Genomic DNA, 16,560 nt, shown 5'->3' on the forward strand with positions numbered 1-16,560 from the left:
AAGCAATGTAAAAATAGGGAGCTGAGTAATTGTTTACTTGTGAAGAATTGTAGGCTTTAAAATTATTTTTGATGAACAAATTAATTGTATGATTCAGTCTGAAACGACATTGAATTTACAAAGACAAGCACAATTAATGAAATTTATCAAATTGGTCATTACATTTATCTTAATTTTAAATGTATCTCCTTTTTCGGGATACAGTAGGCATATATGTAAATTACAGGTGTTGTTTACAGCATAATCGTGTCATATTGTATTTTGAATTGAGTTACTTCATGCTGAGATCCCCCTCTCTCACCTCCCTCTATTTATAGGAAGTGTTTTAGCATGCCTTAGTCCACTGTCCTTTCCACAGTCATCCACACAGATTCTTTCCTCTTCACAATCACCCAGTCATTTTGACACAGTGTTTTGGTCGGGGAGAAGATTTTTCTGTCATTACGTTGTTGCTATTTTGTGAATGGTTGTATTGATACCTAATACTGAATTTGTGGCTACATGGCCCTGTAAGCATGCTCCGGTATTTGGCCGCTCAGAAATTGTAGTGCATTTACTGTATCAATACAAATCTTGCTATGGTGAGGTGTTATTTCCTCAATGCCACAAAGTTGTATTTATCCAAGTCCTTTTTTTTCTTTCCTACCGGGTTGTACGTGGGGTTTGTATTGGACAGCTTACGCTCTGCATGCTGCTCACGCTGCTCCGTCTCCTATTGGCTATCCGAGATGAATGACACCTGCCCCACCACTGAGCCAGTTTGTGCATCTCTGACATGGTGCTTGCCGGGCCCGTATTGGTTGCTGTGCCGAGTGTGTTTGTATGTGTGTGTATGTGTGTGTATGTATGTGTGTGTGTGTGTGAGAGAGAGAGAGAGAGCGATAGGGAGAGTGTGTTTACCGGCATAGGCACAGAAACAACAACGCAGAAACACCGGCCTCTACTGTTTGAATGGCTCGTCTGTTCCCTCTGTTGATAGACAGCTGTGGGTTACTGGGTTTTGATTCCCCTATCAAATCAGAAGAGGAGGGAGAAAGAGAGGGAGAGAGAAGGAAAGAAAGAGAGTGAATGTGCAAACTGTATGACAGAGAGAGAGAGAGAGAGAGAGTGAGAACACAGAGGTAGGGGGATGTAGGCATGTTTGTTCTCTGAAGACAGCATGTTGAAGTACAGTAGCACTAAGCCTGCGCTGTTAAAGGCACTGCACGTGGCATGATGAGGAAAAAAGGCAAGTTGACATCTCCTAGGGATTAATTGAATTACCCAACTGCCCTTGATTTATGCATCTCCTCCTGGCATCCTCGTTGCATTATTTGTATCTCCTTGTTTTTCCCCCCTCTTGCTGTCATCTTTCTTTCTGAGCGTCTCTTCTTCTTCTCCTCCTCCTCCTCCTTCTCCTCTTCCTCCTCCCCCCATCGCCTTATTAGGGAGATCTGTAATATCCATCAGAAGGGAAGTTGTAAGTTGTAATCATGCACACTGAGTGCGGAGTGTCCAGGGGTAAACACACGTGCGCTCATCACTCTGCCTCCTGTTTCGTTTCATCATGGCACTCGTGCAGATGACCCTCTGCCTCGTGTCGTGGTGGTGACGGAGGAACTGTACACTTCCCTGTTCTGTGTGCTGGGGAGGGGGGGGGGTCCTGATGGTCCAGCCACCCTCAGGGGTTGTTAGTGTTTGTGTTTGTGTTTGTGTGTGGAGCTGGCAGCCATAGAGGGGGGTGGGGGGGCTCTAATGGTTCATTCGGTGGTTCCCCCTTCTCTTTGTGGTCCGAAAACAGTGGTGCACCACACAAACACGACAGGAAAGAGCATTCGAAGGCTATCGCTATGGTGACACCTTTGAAAATGAAACATGTCTGTTTCAACCAGGAGTGATTGCTTTTTTTTTCTTTTTTCATTTCCCAGATTGCTAACACTCAGTCACTCAGTCAGAGCTATTTATGAGATGATATTTTGGTATCTGTATTTGTGTTACATCAAAACATGGTTCACAGTTTGTGTGTGTGTGTGAGAGAGATGTGTATGAAAAACAAGATGGCACCGATGGAAAGGGACTGATATTTTGTATAGTGTTGATTCCATTTTGTTCATCCTGATGCAGTCAGGCTGCAGGAAACGGCGGCTTTATGCCTCAAACACATCACCCTCCCTCGCACACACACACACACACACACACAACACACACACACACACACACACACACAGACACACTCACACACACAGACACACTCACACACAGACACACACACACACACACACACACACACACACACACACACACACACACACACTCACACTCATTCCCCTCTCCCCTCCCCAGCACTGCTAGAATATAATCCACTGTCTTCTGACCTTCACGTCATGCCGCGCTGCAGTCATTTCAATTCACTGGCCACTATGAGCATGAAATGTCCTCCAGTCCATTTCCCTCTCTCAGCATGGCCTCCCTTCCCTCCTTCCCTTTTTCCGCTCACACCGGGGCAGCCGCAGACGAGTGCGGACGGAGGGGACGTTTCTCATTCGCTGCATGTACAGAGACAAAAAAGGAAAAAAAAAAGTGAAAAAGATTGGAGTGAAAAGACCCCCAAAAAATAGTCGAATGAGGAACACACATTTAAAAAACTACACTGCAGGACCCCATTGTTTCTTGTCTCATTGTCTTGCACTGGAAAATGACTGCGGCTCAACCGCAGTTTAAATGTACGCTTTTTTCTGCCAAACAAGGTTCTATAGTTTAATGTGGGGAAAGGCATTGTCAAAGGCACTGTTAAAGGCAGCCCACAGGGAAAGAACTGATCCAGGGATCCTGGTGTTTTCTGAATGATTATATCCTTTGAGGCCATCGAAATAGTGTACTTGTGTTGTTTGCTACAAGTTTGGAACTTGTTCTGTCATTGCCTGGATCTGTTGGTGGTGTACCATGGGCTATTCCGCAGTGTTTGTACTGATATTTGTTGTGTGTGTGTTTGTTTATATTTATGTGTGTATACATGCTTATTCCTTCCAGAGTCCATTCAGTCTTATAATAGTAAGGAATAACATACACACACACACACACACACACACACACACACACACACACACACACACACACACACACACACACACACACACACACACACAACCCTGGCTCCTATTTTGAATATATAGAATATATGAGACATAAAATAATATTAAAGAAAAATGAAGAGAGCCAGAGAAAAGGGAGCACCCTGGATATCATCCGATGATTAAAAATCTATCCCTGCTGGAGTGGCTTGGCTGGCTGAGGGCTTGATGTGATCCGTGGCTGGTGTTACGGTCAGGGGTCCCCGGGGAGAGCTCTCGTGTTGTCAGGGTCACACAGGGCTTAGAGAGCTTGGCATTTGTGTGAGACGCTTCTAAATGAATTCACTGAAAATGTGTTTTCAGATTTATTTATTTTTTTCTTCCCACCTCGTCTGCTATCACTCACTTCCTCTGAGGATTGGTGGATAATGGCACATGTCATTCATTTGAAAATTACAGATAACTACGTCTTTTTCAGTTTGTATAACTGATGGCTGCAGCTGCCGTGCTGCACTCCATAATTAAGGCTCAGGTTCTGTGTGTGTGTGTGTGTGTGTGTGAAAGAGAGAGAGAGAGAGAGAGAGAGAGAGAGAGAGAGAGAGAAAATAGTAAGTGAGGCAGACAGGAGGAGTGAAGGAGAGACTTAAAAGTAGATTATGAAATCATCATGTCTGTCATGTATTGAATCTCGAAATGTGAAATTTCTTTGCATTGTGTTCACGCTAGCTCCTCACAACCTTCTAACCGTACACACACACACACACCCAATTCTGGATACACGTTGCCCCCCCTTTGAGCGACTGAAGAGGTCGTAAAGCATAAACCCGACAACCGCGGGGCTGACAGGGAAGCCTCGGCAATCCGCAATCAAGCCTCCAAGTGCGAGAAGCCTCTGCTCTGCTCGCTCGCTCGCTGCACCGCTGCACCGCTTCGTTTGTCATGCTCCCTAAATCTGCGAATGTTCCCCACTAAGTACTGCAGAGGGCCTGCCCAGAATGCTTCAGCCCCGCCGTGATTAATGACAGCGCCTCGTTTGAATCCCATGAGCGCTGTGATACATAGTCACCAGTGCTCAGATCATGCCCACGTTTGAACTGAAGCCTTCCTCTTAGTGTTTCACCTTCCCCTTAGTGTGTGTGTGTCTGTTTCTTTTTTTCCTCTTTCTTTAAACTCCACTGCCTTCAGATGTATTCCACGTCAGGTGGCTTGCTTTGAGTGCTAATTAGTTTTCTTTTGTTATGATTATTAATCTCCTCCCACGCCAGGTTGAGACCTAATTCTGTGACTAGTAGCGAGTCATAGACGTGCGCCATCAGTGTTTGTCCCTGCCATGCTACTTGATGCTACGCTGTTGCAGCTGCTGCTGCTGCTGCTGCTGCTGTTGTTTTCCTGCACGAGTGGATTGACACGGTTAGCATCCATTAGAAGTCGACACCGGAGCATCTGGAACGTCCCAGGCAGCTTTTTGTTCTCATCTTATAAGCACCACTCCTCGCCAACTGGTTGGTGTCATTTCCCCCCCTCTTGGATGGGCTGACACGGACACTCACTCTTATCACCTCCGCGTCTGATGGCCCTGTGAGCAAGGGAGACGCTCTCTCCGAGGCCCTCTGATACAGTACACACTCTGTTTCCATCTCCATCTCTGAGAGCGTCCAGCCCAAAGAGGGCTTAAGTCAGCTCCTACACAGTCACCCCCCATTTACCTTCGGCTCATGTCAGGGTGGATGGAGCTTTGGTGCACATGAATGGAGGGCATTTGTTAGGAAACTGTATCTCCTGAGATGTGGCTGGAGTTAAAAAATTGTGAGAGGCTATTGACAGTAAATGGCTGCCATGAAAAATGAATCACACATGTGGATGTGGGTGCGTGTGTGTGTGTGTGTGTGTGTGTGTGTGTGTGTGTGTGTGTGTGTGTGTGTGTTTGTGTGTGCTGTACTGGGCTGTGCAGAGTGTCTGTGTCTGCTGTGTGCAGTGTGCAGTGTGCAGTGTGAAGAGGGTCTGGTGGATCCTGTGAGGGGCAGTCTGTCCCTGGCCATTCATTCTCAGCAGCCCCCCGTCTAATTAATGTGAGCCACACTCATATACGTTATTGCACAGGGACCCTGTCACTCATTAATCATGTGACCTTCGCCGGCGAGCTTAATGACCTTGGAGGGGCAGATCAGCTGGAGATGGCTGAAGCTGCGGAATTAAATTGTTTCGGGAAGTGGCGACGGTCACACCGGGCAATTTATATGGCCACCTCACTGGGGTCCTCCTCCACCGGGCTCTCTGGCCAGAGAGTGTACCAGGAAGTGGGATGCAGGGCCAGGAAACAGCAGGGAAGCTTATCTGCCGAGCAGCTCCCGATCGCTCTGGAATTTTCTTTTGAATCCTCGCCTCCCTCGAGCATACATCAAATCAGCCCTGTGAATCATGAACTGTTCTGGTGGATAGTTTTGCCGCGATTGATTCTGAATCGTCTCTGTGAATGATCTTTGTGAATACTTTATGAAGTTTTATGAGTTGAGCGCTGTTTGAAACATCTTTATGAATCATTCCCCATGAATTGTCTCTTAATCTCCTGAATCTGCTTTCTACAATAACTCTGCGAGTCTGCCGAACTCCCCCCCCCTTTTTTTTTGAAGCGAATATTTTTATGACAACATTCCAGGGGGCCAGGTTTAGCTAGAATAAATTCAGCATGTAATAGTAGTGCCTGCTGCAGTGGAGAAGGAGAGTCCACTTGCACTCAAAGCAACCCTCCCCTGTTGTTCTAGAGCATTTTCCACAAGATTCGCTCCGGTTCCTGTATTTTTAGCTGGTTCCTTTGTGAGCGTCCTTGGAGCCCGGGTTTTTTCATTACTGGATAATTACCGAAAGCGATTATAATCCTGACTCCATAGGTGTGCAAAGTTTAAATAAAAATGGTGTCACGGCAGCCGTCTTCCACTTGGCAATCGTAGCATTAAAATGTTGGCTTTCTTCTCAGTGACATTAAAATGGGGGGATTTTGTTTATCCCTGCCTTTGTTTATTTAACATTTTGCTCAGCGGGGGGAGTTTCAGATAGCTTGTTTTCAAGACAGTCCCTGCAGACAGCGAGCAAACACTCCACAGTTTCATCAAATAGAACAATGCTCAACTTTCCCCCTCAGCCCCACACCGGGAAATATGGCAAAGCAGTGCACCAGAATGGAATATGATTGAAAATGATTGTCATAATTTTTTGGAGTCAGGCACAATATGTATGCACTGGAGTTTTTTTCACACCCCTCCTTGTCTCTCTCTTTCTCCCTGTCTTTCTCCCTCTCTCACTCTCCTCTCTCTCACTCTCTATGCCACTATCTATCTCTCTTTGTTATTTGTGACTCATGCGCATAAGTGCACTCCTCCACACACAAAAAAACAAATGAAAAGAAGGAAAAAAAAACAACAACATTTGAAAGCATTTCATTCTTCGGCAAAGTTGTGTGGATATTGTGTCATTAATGAATTCACTGATGTGTGAAGGGATTGTAGATTCTCTCTCTTTAAGATGGCATCAACAGCCAGTTGGGCATATAAAAATGCTAAAATAAAAGATCGGAGACGGGGAGAATGGAGAGAGAGAGCGAAAGAGAGAGAGAGAGAGGGAGAGGGGATGAATATTGGGAATGTGTGTGTGAGTGAGTTCACTCCTGTATAAAATGAGATTGGACTCAGTCTCACTCCTCGTTAAGAGCACAGGAGGTCTTGTGGACTGCTCTCTTCTGGAGACTGCTTATCCTGTGCAGAAGAGCAGGGGCCTGGACTTACTCCGATTTGTGCACCAGTAGGACTAACCTACCACCCCCCTTAATGTCCCTCGAGAAACACTTACAACTTCAACAAGTCAGTTCCTTTGGATTCTGAACATAGGAAGTGTGCCTGAATTTCTAAAGAAAAAGTGTGTATAAAAAAACCTTAATGACTTCTACATACATGACTTCTACAAATTGTGATTGTATTATTCTGATACATATTATCAGATAATCATGCTTCTCTGCACAATTTCGTTTTTTTTAATCGTCTTAATAAAAATCAACAAAAATTGCACCACCCAACAAAAAAACACCCAAACCCAGGCAGTGCAGGTTAGAGGGCATTATCTATGGAACAACAGCAGGCGAATAATGAATGCTGCTTTTCTAAAGCAGAGACTGTTTATTTCTGTCCAAGGTCAAGTAGACCATCTGTGGAGAATGCCTCAGGTCCAGTGTCAACATGAAACTGCTGGGGCTAGTCATGGCTGTAGGTGGACACAGAGAGAGACGAGAGTCCCTGAGATTTGGCCCTCATTAAATTAGAATGTGTTGTTGCAGGCTCTTGGATACAAGACATATAAAATATCTTACTTTTCTTATTCACACTCTCTTTCTCTTTCTTCCCATCTCTCTCTTTCTGTCTCTCTTCTTTCTTTCTCTCTCTCTGGAGCCAGCTTGATTAATATTTTCCGTTGTTCTGTAACCATGGCAATGAGGTCAGCATATGATACTTAATTGAATCTTTCCACTGCCTTTGTGCACATCTCCTGCACCCGAACAATAAAATCTTCCGCTGATGACTCCTACCCCCTGTGTTCCCTCCTCCAGCTCCCTCAATCTTTCTTTCCCTTCACTTCACCATTTATGCAGTTTTTCTTCTTCTTTTTTCTCCTTTTTTTTTGGTCCAACACCCCCTCAGCTCCCATTCACGGAGTCTTTCAGTATCTCTGTCCACGAGTCTGTCTGGTCAAAAATTCTTCCCCTGATCACCTCTTTCGACATGTCAGCTATTTCATTTGATCCAGCCCATGATTTAGTCTCGGTCTGGTACTGCTGATGAACTCTGTGTTTGGTCTGCTCTTTCCTTTTAGCCTCGCTATTACAGTGTTTTGTGTTTTACCTCCCATCTCTGGCCCTTTGTTTTGCCTTTTAGCATTGTATCTCTGAAATGGAGGGTAAGGAGGTCACTGCCGTTTTTTTTGTTCTTTCTCTTAATGTCCTTTGCTTCAAGTTTCTTAGTGTGTCTCTGCTCATCCACTCTATTTCTCTCTCTTTCTCTTCACTTTTCTCTCCTTTCCAGTTGGATGTAAACACTCAAATCAGTCTTTAGCATTATCCGCAAAAAAAAATCTTAACCCATTCTAATGACTCTGTCGATGAAAAGGGGTGAGAGTGAAAGCTTGGCTGCTGTTGCTCCACGGTCATACAGTGGTAATCTCAGAGGAGGGTCAGTGCCAATGTCCCCATATTCATGCCTACCCACCTCAAGGGTTTGGTCTCTCCACATTCACACACTCACACACATTCAATTCACCTCGCAGGCAAACTAGCACTCCTACTGTATGCATTGCAGATCCATAGAGTTGCCTATCTTTACCAAGGCTAAACTGGAGAACCAGTGATAAATGGTTTGTGTAATACAGAAGGACAGGCAGAAACAGTACCTCAAGCCTCTTCAGCATATTACCTACAAGAGTCAAGAAACTTGAGAAACATTGAAAAAACATGTTTTTTTGAGTGGCAACTCAAAACTCGACTCCTTATATCGCTCTCATAATGTACAGGTTCCTTCATAGTGCCCACTATTCACTATTAGTTCAAAAGGTAAGAAGGGCTGCACAATCTAGCCCAGAAATAGGTGAATAGAAAGAAAATAAACATCAGATTTGACATATGCACTATAAAATAACCATTAGCAGTTACCCACAATCTGAAGTGACAGTCTATCAATAATGTCACAGTGAAAATGGGACAGGTTTGTTGCTGCCTCTAAATCATTGGGGACTCCATGCAGCTGAGACGCGGGCAGGTATAGGAAATGCATTAAGGCTTCATGTTGATGGCAGGGGCATGAGTGGTGGAGAGTGGAGTGCAGGGACACCCCAGGGTGTGTGTGTGTGTGTTTGAGATAGCCTGTATGTGTATGCGTGTGTGTGTGTGTGTGTGTGAGAGAGAGAGAGAGAGTGAGTGAGTGAGTGTGTGTGTCTGAGAGAGAGATAGTGTGTGTGTGTGTGTGTGTGTGTGTATGCGTGTTAGTGTGAGAGAGAGAGTGTGTGTGTTTGTTTGTGTGTGCAGATGCTGACACATGCGCTCTTGGCCACAGCCCTCCACTCTGGCAGTCTCTGACTCCTGATGCTGCAGTCTGCCATCATGGGTTACAGAGTGGTTAATAGTCCTCCTGTGTCTGGGGAAGGGCTGGACTGGGCCACTCTGTCTGCCTCACGCAGAGCCATTAGCACGTGGACATGGCCTGATGAGGCCGTGTTACAGCCATTCATTTGAAAATGCAGTAATTTGCCTACTTTTGGAATTCATTTATTTTGAATTAGGTTTGATTAATTTGGTAACAAATTACAATGGATTCACCATAAATCCACGTACAGCTGCACATGTGAGGCTAGCCTTAAAAATTGTTTTTTAATGTCCTAAAAAAGGTTGGTAGTTTGATATTTTCTGCAGGTTTTTCCGACCCATTTTATGCTGTACAGAGGATAACCTCAAAATGTTAGACTCTATCTGATATAATATCTTCTGAAAATCTGAGGGAAAAAAAAAAGTTCAGAGTTTTGCAAACATAAATATTCCCTGTCAAGGGTTGTGGATTAGTGTGTGTTTATTTAGAGTGACAGAAGTAACTAATCCTGACACGACACCCCCCCTCATGCCCCTCAGCAAAGCAGCCCTTCCTCCACACGCAAACATACGCTCACACACGTGCTCTCATTCACAAACAGACCGTCCTCACCCCCCACCCCTCCCCATCTGCCTCCTGGCCTCCATTTGCCCCCCCCCCCCCCCCACCCCTCCCTTGCCAGCAGAACATTAGCATAAAATTAGCCTAGGCCGTGCATGTGAATGGCCCCCATTCATGAATGGCTCCAGACAAGCAGCCTGGCAGACCTGAAAGGGCCGCCTTTCCCTTTTCCCCATGGCACGTGCCTGTTCTCCCCCTCCGCCCCATTTTAAAGTGGCACCGGCTGGCTGACGAGAGAGAAAGAGTGAGAGCGCCCCGCACCCCAAGCTCTGTCTCTCCGTGCCCTTTCCCGAGTCTTCGGCAGTGGCGGCAGGCTGGAGTAACAGGCAGGCGTGTCGGCAACAAGTGTGTGCACATTACCACGCTTGCCAACCAGCCAGCCCCGCACTTGGCAGCCAGCCTGCCCGTCTGCCTGTCTGCCCGCCCCCCTCGTGCAGATAAAGAGCTGATTGTGCCAGGGGACTGCGCTAGCGGGAGGGGGGGGAGATGGGGGCTGATTTACATAGCGCCACCGAGGTGACACCCCACATATGCAAAGCAGCAGAGGAGCAATTAGGGCTCGTTAGTGCTTTTGTTTAGCGAGGCGGAGAAGGCTGGTGAGGGGCAGCTACCACGCCGCCCGCGTGCCTCCGCAGGGACCGCGTGTCGGAATGCCACTGCTGCGGGAGCGGCGCCACGTGCACACACGTAAACACACCCCTCCTCCCACTCCCCCCCCCCCCGTCCACGCCTACCCAGCGTGCCAAACTGCCATCTGCAGAGAGAACATGGACTCCCCTATGCTCTGGCTCTGAGCGGGCGGTGGCTTATGCTAGTGATTGTGCCAGGTATCCAGAGATGAATCTGCACCTATGTGGCTATAATTCAGTTACTGGTGCATAGGCTCCAAAAAAATGTAATGCAGGAAACACACAATACGAAGCTCGCACTCCCCACAAATCAGAGAAGTCCACTGGGGAAATCTATCGTCTTACAGACTTCACATGCACGAGTGCCTAATATTTACAGTGTGGTGCAAACGTTTCAAGTAACCACAGGATGGACACAGATGCTTCTTTCAACCTCTTTGAGTGCAAGCTTAGTTGTATGTGTGTGCTCCAGTGATTGTGCCAAGCCATGCATTGTGACGGCCCACACTATGTGCCCACAGTGTCCACCACAAACACTTGCTGGTAATATCACAACCACATTCAATAGTAAATCAATGGCCTGTATGTTCAGGCTTGTAAGAATCAGTTGTTTCCTTGGGTCAATCTATTCTCCAAGGATATGCAGGATTGTTTTTCAGAATGCAGCCTAGTTGCTTAGGAGACGGCATTCAGTTCTTTATACCTCAGTAAGTGTGACAAGTACTGCTCCACACTGTGATAAGTGTGTTGTGTAGAACTGTTCCCTGCACAATTGATTAAATCTTCCTATAGATCATTCATACAATACAAAATGTTCTTCTGAGAAAACTTTGATGGGTGTTTATTGACAGGGTCCTCGCCTCTAAAGCTGTATACCAGTTTCTTAACACCTGCTTCTGGAATCCGCCGTTACACTGTCGCCGGAGCTGTAAGGAAGGACATGTTTTGGGCATGTTCAAAGGCTACACATAATGAACAGCGACCACTTGAGACAAGCCATCAATAGGTTATTCGTTAGGTGTTGTATTTCTGCGCAACACTTTTCCAAGATGACTGTTGGAAAGTCACTGCCATCAGGGTCACAGTAGCATGTATTCACATGTCCAGAGCAAAGGCCTAAATGAGGCAAACACAGCTTTTGTTTGTGAGTGTTACTTCTGGTCCAAGTGTTAGAATGTGGAGGGAAATAGGTGAGGGCAAGGGTAAGTGAATTGTATATGTGCAGCATGTCTGATACATTTTTATGTGTGGATATCAGGGTTTTGTTCTTGGACACAAACTGATTTCTGTGTACTATTAATCTATGTGTGTCTGTGTGTGTCTGTGTGTGTCTGTGTGTGTCTGTGCATGTGCATTTGTGTATTATCCCCGGTAAGTCGGTATAGAAAAGCACCTACTGCAAATGCAAATAGCAGGGCCGTATAAATCAGTGCCCTCGCATGGCCAGGAGAATATCGTGTAATAGTTATTGCGAAATGAAGTGGCATTGGGATCAATATCACACTATATCTCACTCGGCCGTTATGGTGCTGGGGCTGCGGAAGGCCAGGGGAGACGGGTGCGCTCCCTCCCCAGACCTCCTCCATCCATCCTGCTCGGCCCATAAATCTACCCGCCCCGCCCGCTGACTGCGCCCCTGCATTAAACCACATAAGTAATTAGTGGACACCCCTCACACTGCCCCCCCTTCACCCCACCCCACCCCACCCAAATCTGTTGTAGTCTGGCCTCAATGATGCTGACTTGATTCAAAAGAGCAAAACTGACGAGCTCGCACATATTTGACGTGTGTGTGTGTGTGTGTGTGTGTGTGTGTGTGTGTGTGTGTGTGTGTGTGTGTGTGTGTGTGTGTGTGTGTGTGTGTGTGGGGTCGGGAGGGTGTGTGTGTTTGTGTGTGGCCACAAGTTACACATGTTGTCAACCATTCTCATTGCTACAGAGGGGAAATGTAATAAGAGGTGGTTCATTGGCGAGGAAGGAAATAATCTATACAAATCCTACAGTGGTGGGCTCAGCCTTCTTGGGTCAATTGTTGTTGTTAATCTTACGAGCAATGAGTATTCAGGTGAGGCAATGTAATTGCATTGGTTCAGTCAATACATTTTATGACCTTCAAGGCCTGCCAATGAAATATATACTCAATGTATTTCATATACAAAGTATGGCTCAGCGAGTAAAATAAAAAGGTATTGGAGTCAACTAATGGGAATTGGCTGTGTTGCCAACCATCGCTCTCTGGGAATAAACACAGACTTGAGGGTGATTTAAATGACTAACGTTTGAGTCTTGCTTTTTGGGTGTTCAACATCGCATTCAATGTAATTTTGAGTTTACCTTGCAATGGTGGTTGGCTCCATAAGCATATTTGTAGTGGTTACAAATGCAATGTAATGCTGGGCCGTCTATTCATGTGACACGCACAGTGCACTTAGTGTGTTAGCGTGGCCTTGAGCAGGATCGCATTTCACAAAAACATACAACTTTGGAATGCATCAAATCCTACTCCACCTAATCTTTATTGTCTCCTTTTGAGAGAAATTAAATGATATCAAGACGAAAGGAGGTTATAGAAAGTTCCTGATTGTTCTGCTTTCTGCTTGTGTCCTTCAGGTGTGTGTAGACAGTGGAGACATCTGGCGAGCACGGTAGCAGCCTTCGGTAAGTGCAACAGGGCAGATTCCCCTCATATTCATCATTCTACACAGCTGCCTATTAATTTCATTGTGTTGCGTCCCCCCATATTCTCGCTCTTGTCTCTGGCTTAGCGCCCACGCACATTTCTACAGACAAGTAGCGAGGTGTGTCTTTGGCATCTCTCTCTCTTTCTCTCTCTCTCTCTTTCTCTCTCTCGCTCTCTCCGAATGGTTTGGATTCACTTTCCCTCATGGCCATAGACCTAGAGAATCTCATTACTCTATTGATCTCTCACCAGGAGTCCATCCACTCAGCTGTTGTTGTATTCTGTCTCTTACAGAGAACCATAGCTGGGGAGTGAGAAAAAAAACTAAAATGTGGGATGTCACATTTTTGAAATGTGACATTCTTCCAACAGGTTGTGGTGGCCATGAATGTTTTTTATGTGACACTTTCGGGAGTTGGGATTCAGGGAGCTGCCCTAGTATTCTGGCATTTGTATTTTTCTTAAGCAGGGTACCACAGAAGCACCCTGTATATTAAAGAATGATTCTATGCATACTCTACAGCTAATATAATGAATAACTTAGCGTATTTAATCAGATAAATTGAATATTTCATATGATATTCTAATTAGTTCTTCTTGCTTGAAGAGATTGTAATAGTAGGCCTACAGTAAGAATGAATAATAGTCATTAAATATTTAAAATTAGGTTTCAGTATATTTGGCAATGCATTAGGCATTAAAAGGTATTTGATTGAGTTTTTTAATTTAAGAGCTTAAAAGGTATTTGAGACAGAGCCAAAACGAGAGGGGTAGACCATATTTGCCTAAATGTACCCATCACAATTCTACTCATCCTTTTTGACGCCTCTCACCTTCCGTAGACTGGGCAAAGCTCTCTCTCTCAAGCCCTACAAGGCATGAAATAAATAAGGAGAAAAAACTTTGGCTTTTTAAAAAAGTGTAGCCGAAGCCCCCACTGTTTTAATGTGAGTGAGTAATTATCATAAAAATGCAAAGCCTGTTCTTTATGAGAATTTTCAAGACACTCTAATGTAACAAACAGCTGCTTGGGCAATCTTTTGTAATTAGATATCTACATTATGTGGTTTTTTGCTAATCAACACCAATGGAGAGGCATTTGACTCTCCTAAATTCATTAATCCACCGCGCTGGAGTTTTATGGATCGGGAGTGGTAGTCTTGTAAAGCAGGCAGCCTGGGCTCTCAAAGAGAAGCCAGATGGAGAGCGAGAGGGAGAGAGAGAACATATTTTGGCAATGCGTTCTGACAGGCTCACACACACACACACACACACATACACACACACACACACACACACACACACACACACACACACACGCTCACACACACGCTCACACACACTTCTTGGCTTTGTCAGATCAGAGCAGCAATAGGAACATCCTCTGCTTAGTCTTTTCATTTCCAGTGTGTTTGTGTTTGTTTTCGGTTCATCTGCCTCTCAGCCTGGGCAGATCCCCGTTTTTGCCACACTCACGGACGCTCCAGATGGCTGTCTATGCCTCTGGCTGGCAAACCTGAGTAGAGAGAGGAGGGGGAGGCTTGTCTCTGCCTTGGCCTAGCCTTGAACTTGGAGCTGCTTCCAGTCGGGGTCAGGTGTCAGAGGTCACACACTGAGACGAGGGGTCAGTCTTGTCCCGAGGATTAAGGACTAGATAGTTTTCACTTGTAAGGGGGAAGCGAGAAGGTGTGTGTGTGTGTGTGTGTGTGTGTGTGTGTGTGTGTGTGTGTGTGTGTGTGTGTGTGTGTGTGTGTGTGTGTGTGTGTGTGTGTGTGTGTGGTGAGGGGTGTTTCAGTCAGTCAGATGGTTTTGGGAGCCCGCTGGGTGTAGCCTCAGGTGACGGCCTTAAGCGGGATGGGCGTTTGCATGTAATCTGTGTGTACAGGGGCCAGACAGGCTGACCTCTGACCTGTATCATTGCTGTGGTGTGAGCACTGGCCAACCCCTAATCCCCTCCTCAATGAGTTGACAATAGAGATGGACTATTGATTAGGCCTCCCCCTCCCTACCTCGCTCTCTCTCTCACTCACACTCATACACTCTCATCCACACACACACACACACACACACACACACACACACACACGCTACTAGAAGATGGGTGAGGAGCGGGAACTAGAATGACAGTCTGTCAGTTGAACAACAGGTGGAACAGAGCCCTCTCTTTCCGCTGGGCCTTGACATCAGCTCCTCCTGTTATTCTGATCCTATCAAGAGGCTCTCTCTCTCTCCCGCTCCTTCTGAACTTCTTCTGTCTGCTGTGAAACATCAGGAGAGATCTGTCAAACCTGGCTAAAGGCCTCTCTCTCTCTCTCTCTCTCTCTCTCTCTCGCTCTCTTTCCCTCCCTCACTCACTGCTCCCTGCTTAAACTGGAATTACAATAAAACTATGTGTAAAACACTTCAAGAATAACACATTAAGGCTTGTATTACTGACTCAGGAAATAACTCTCCTTTCCCCCCAAGACAGCACAAATTGTTAAAAGCGAAGCGTATTCCTTATTGCCTGGATATCAGGCACCCTGTGTGAAAAAGCACATGCCTGTGGCTCCATCTCCCTCCTCTCCTCTCCTCTCCTCTCCTCTCCTCTCCTCTCCTCTCCCTCGTTCCATCTCTCTTTCCTGCCCTCCCTCCCTATGCCCCCCCCCCCCCCCCCCCAAACACCCCTGCTGGGGCTTGTGCACTCAGTGTTCAGCAGCTCCAACATCTGGACGCAGGGCAGGGGCATAGAGAAAACAGCCCAGTATATATAAATAAAAGGCCTTTCCTTCACTCTCTCAGCCTCTCTCTCTCACTCTCTACCTCTCCCCTTTCTCTCTCTCTCTCTCTCTCTCTCTCTCTCACTCTCTCACTCCCTCAAGTCTTTCAGAGCAGTCAGAGCTAGAAAAACATCTGGAGCAGCCGTTTTCTTTTGTGTGTGTGTGTGTGTGTGTTGGGGTTTAGGGTGGGAGGGGTGGAGGTACACGAGGGTAGATTCAGGCCAGTGATAATCCCTCTCCCTCCTCATTAAAGGGAGCTGAATAAACACAGGCCTCTTCCAGTTGTTCCTGCGAATTTCCTCACCGGCCGTCAAGAGACCTGAGCCCAGGCCGGCCCCATCAAAGGCGGCGGGGGCCAGGCATTGCCGGCAGCTCTGGAGGTGGCGCTGGGCAGGCCGGGGTCGGGCTCTTCGCCCCTCACCCCTCTTCCCGGGAGCCCACGGGGGCCTGAGAGGGTCTGAGGGGGGGTCTGCAGGGGCCCATGGGTCAGTGGCTGACTGCCTCTGTATAGTCTGGATTGAGTAAGACAGGAGGGCCTAACAACTGCACCAGCCTGAGACACATACACGCACACATATGTACGCACACACACACACACACACACACACGCGCACACACACACACACACACACGCGCACACACACACACACACACACACACACACACACACACACGCACGCACACACACACACACACACACGC

At 46.5% G+C, this 16,560-nt stretch overlaps 1 protein-coding gene across 1 annotated transcript in view; it reads left to right on the forward strand.

Moving 5' to 3' along the window:
• zfhx3b (zinc finger homeobox 3b) overlaps positions 1–16,560 on the forward strand; it is a 340,892-nt gene that overhangs the window by 98,963 nt on the left and 225,369 nt on the right. The window contains exon 3 of the mRNA XM_031569518.2: positions 13,030–13,077. The gene's annotated coding sequence lies outside the window, so the exon portion shown is untranslated. The remainder of the gene's footprint in view (positions 1–13,029; positions 13,078–16,560) is intronic.

Source organism: Clupea harengus, chromosome 6, assembly GCF_900700415.2.
Source record: "Clupea harengus chromosome 6, Ch_v2.0.2, whole genome shotgun sequence".
In the NCBI taxonomy this organism is placed as follows: domain Eukaryota; kingdom Metazoa; phylum Chordata; class Actinopteri; order Clupeiformes; family Clupeidae; genus Clupea; species Clupea harengus.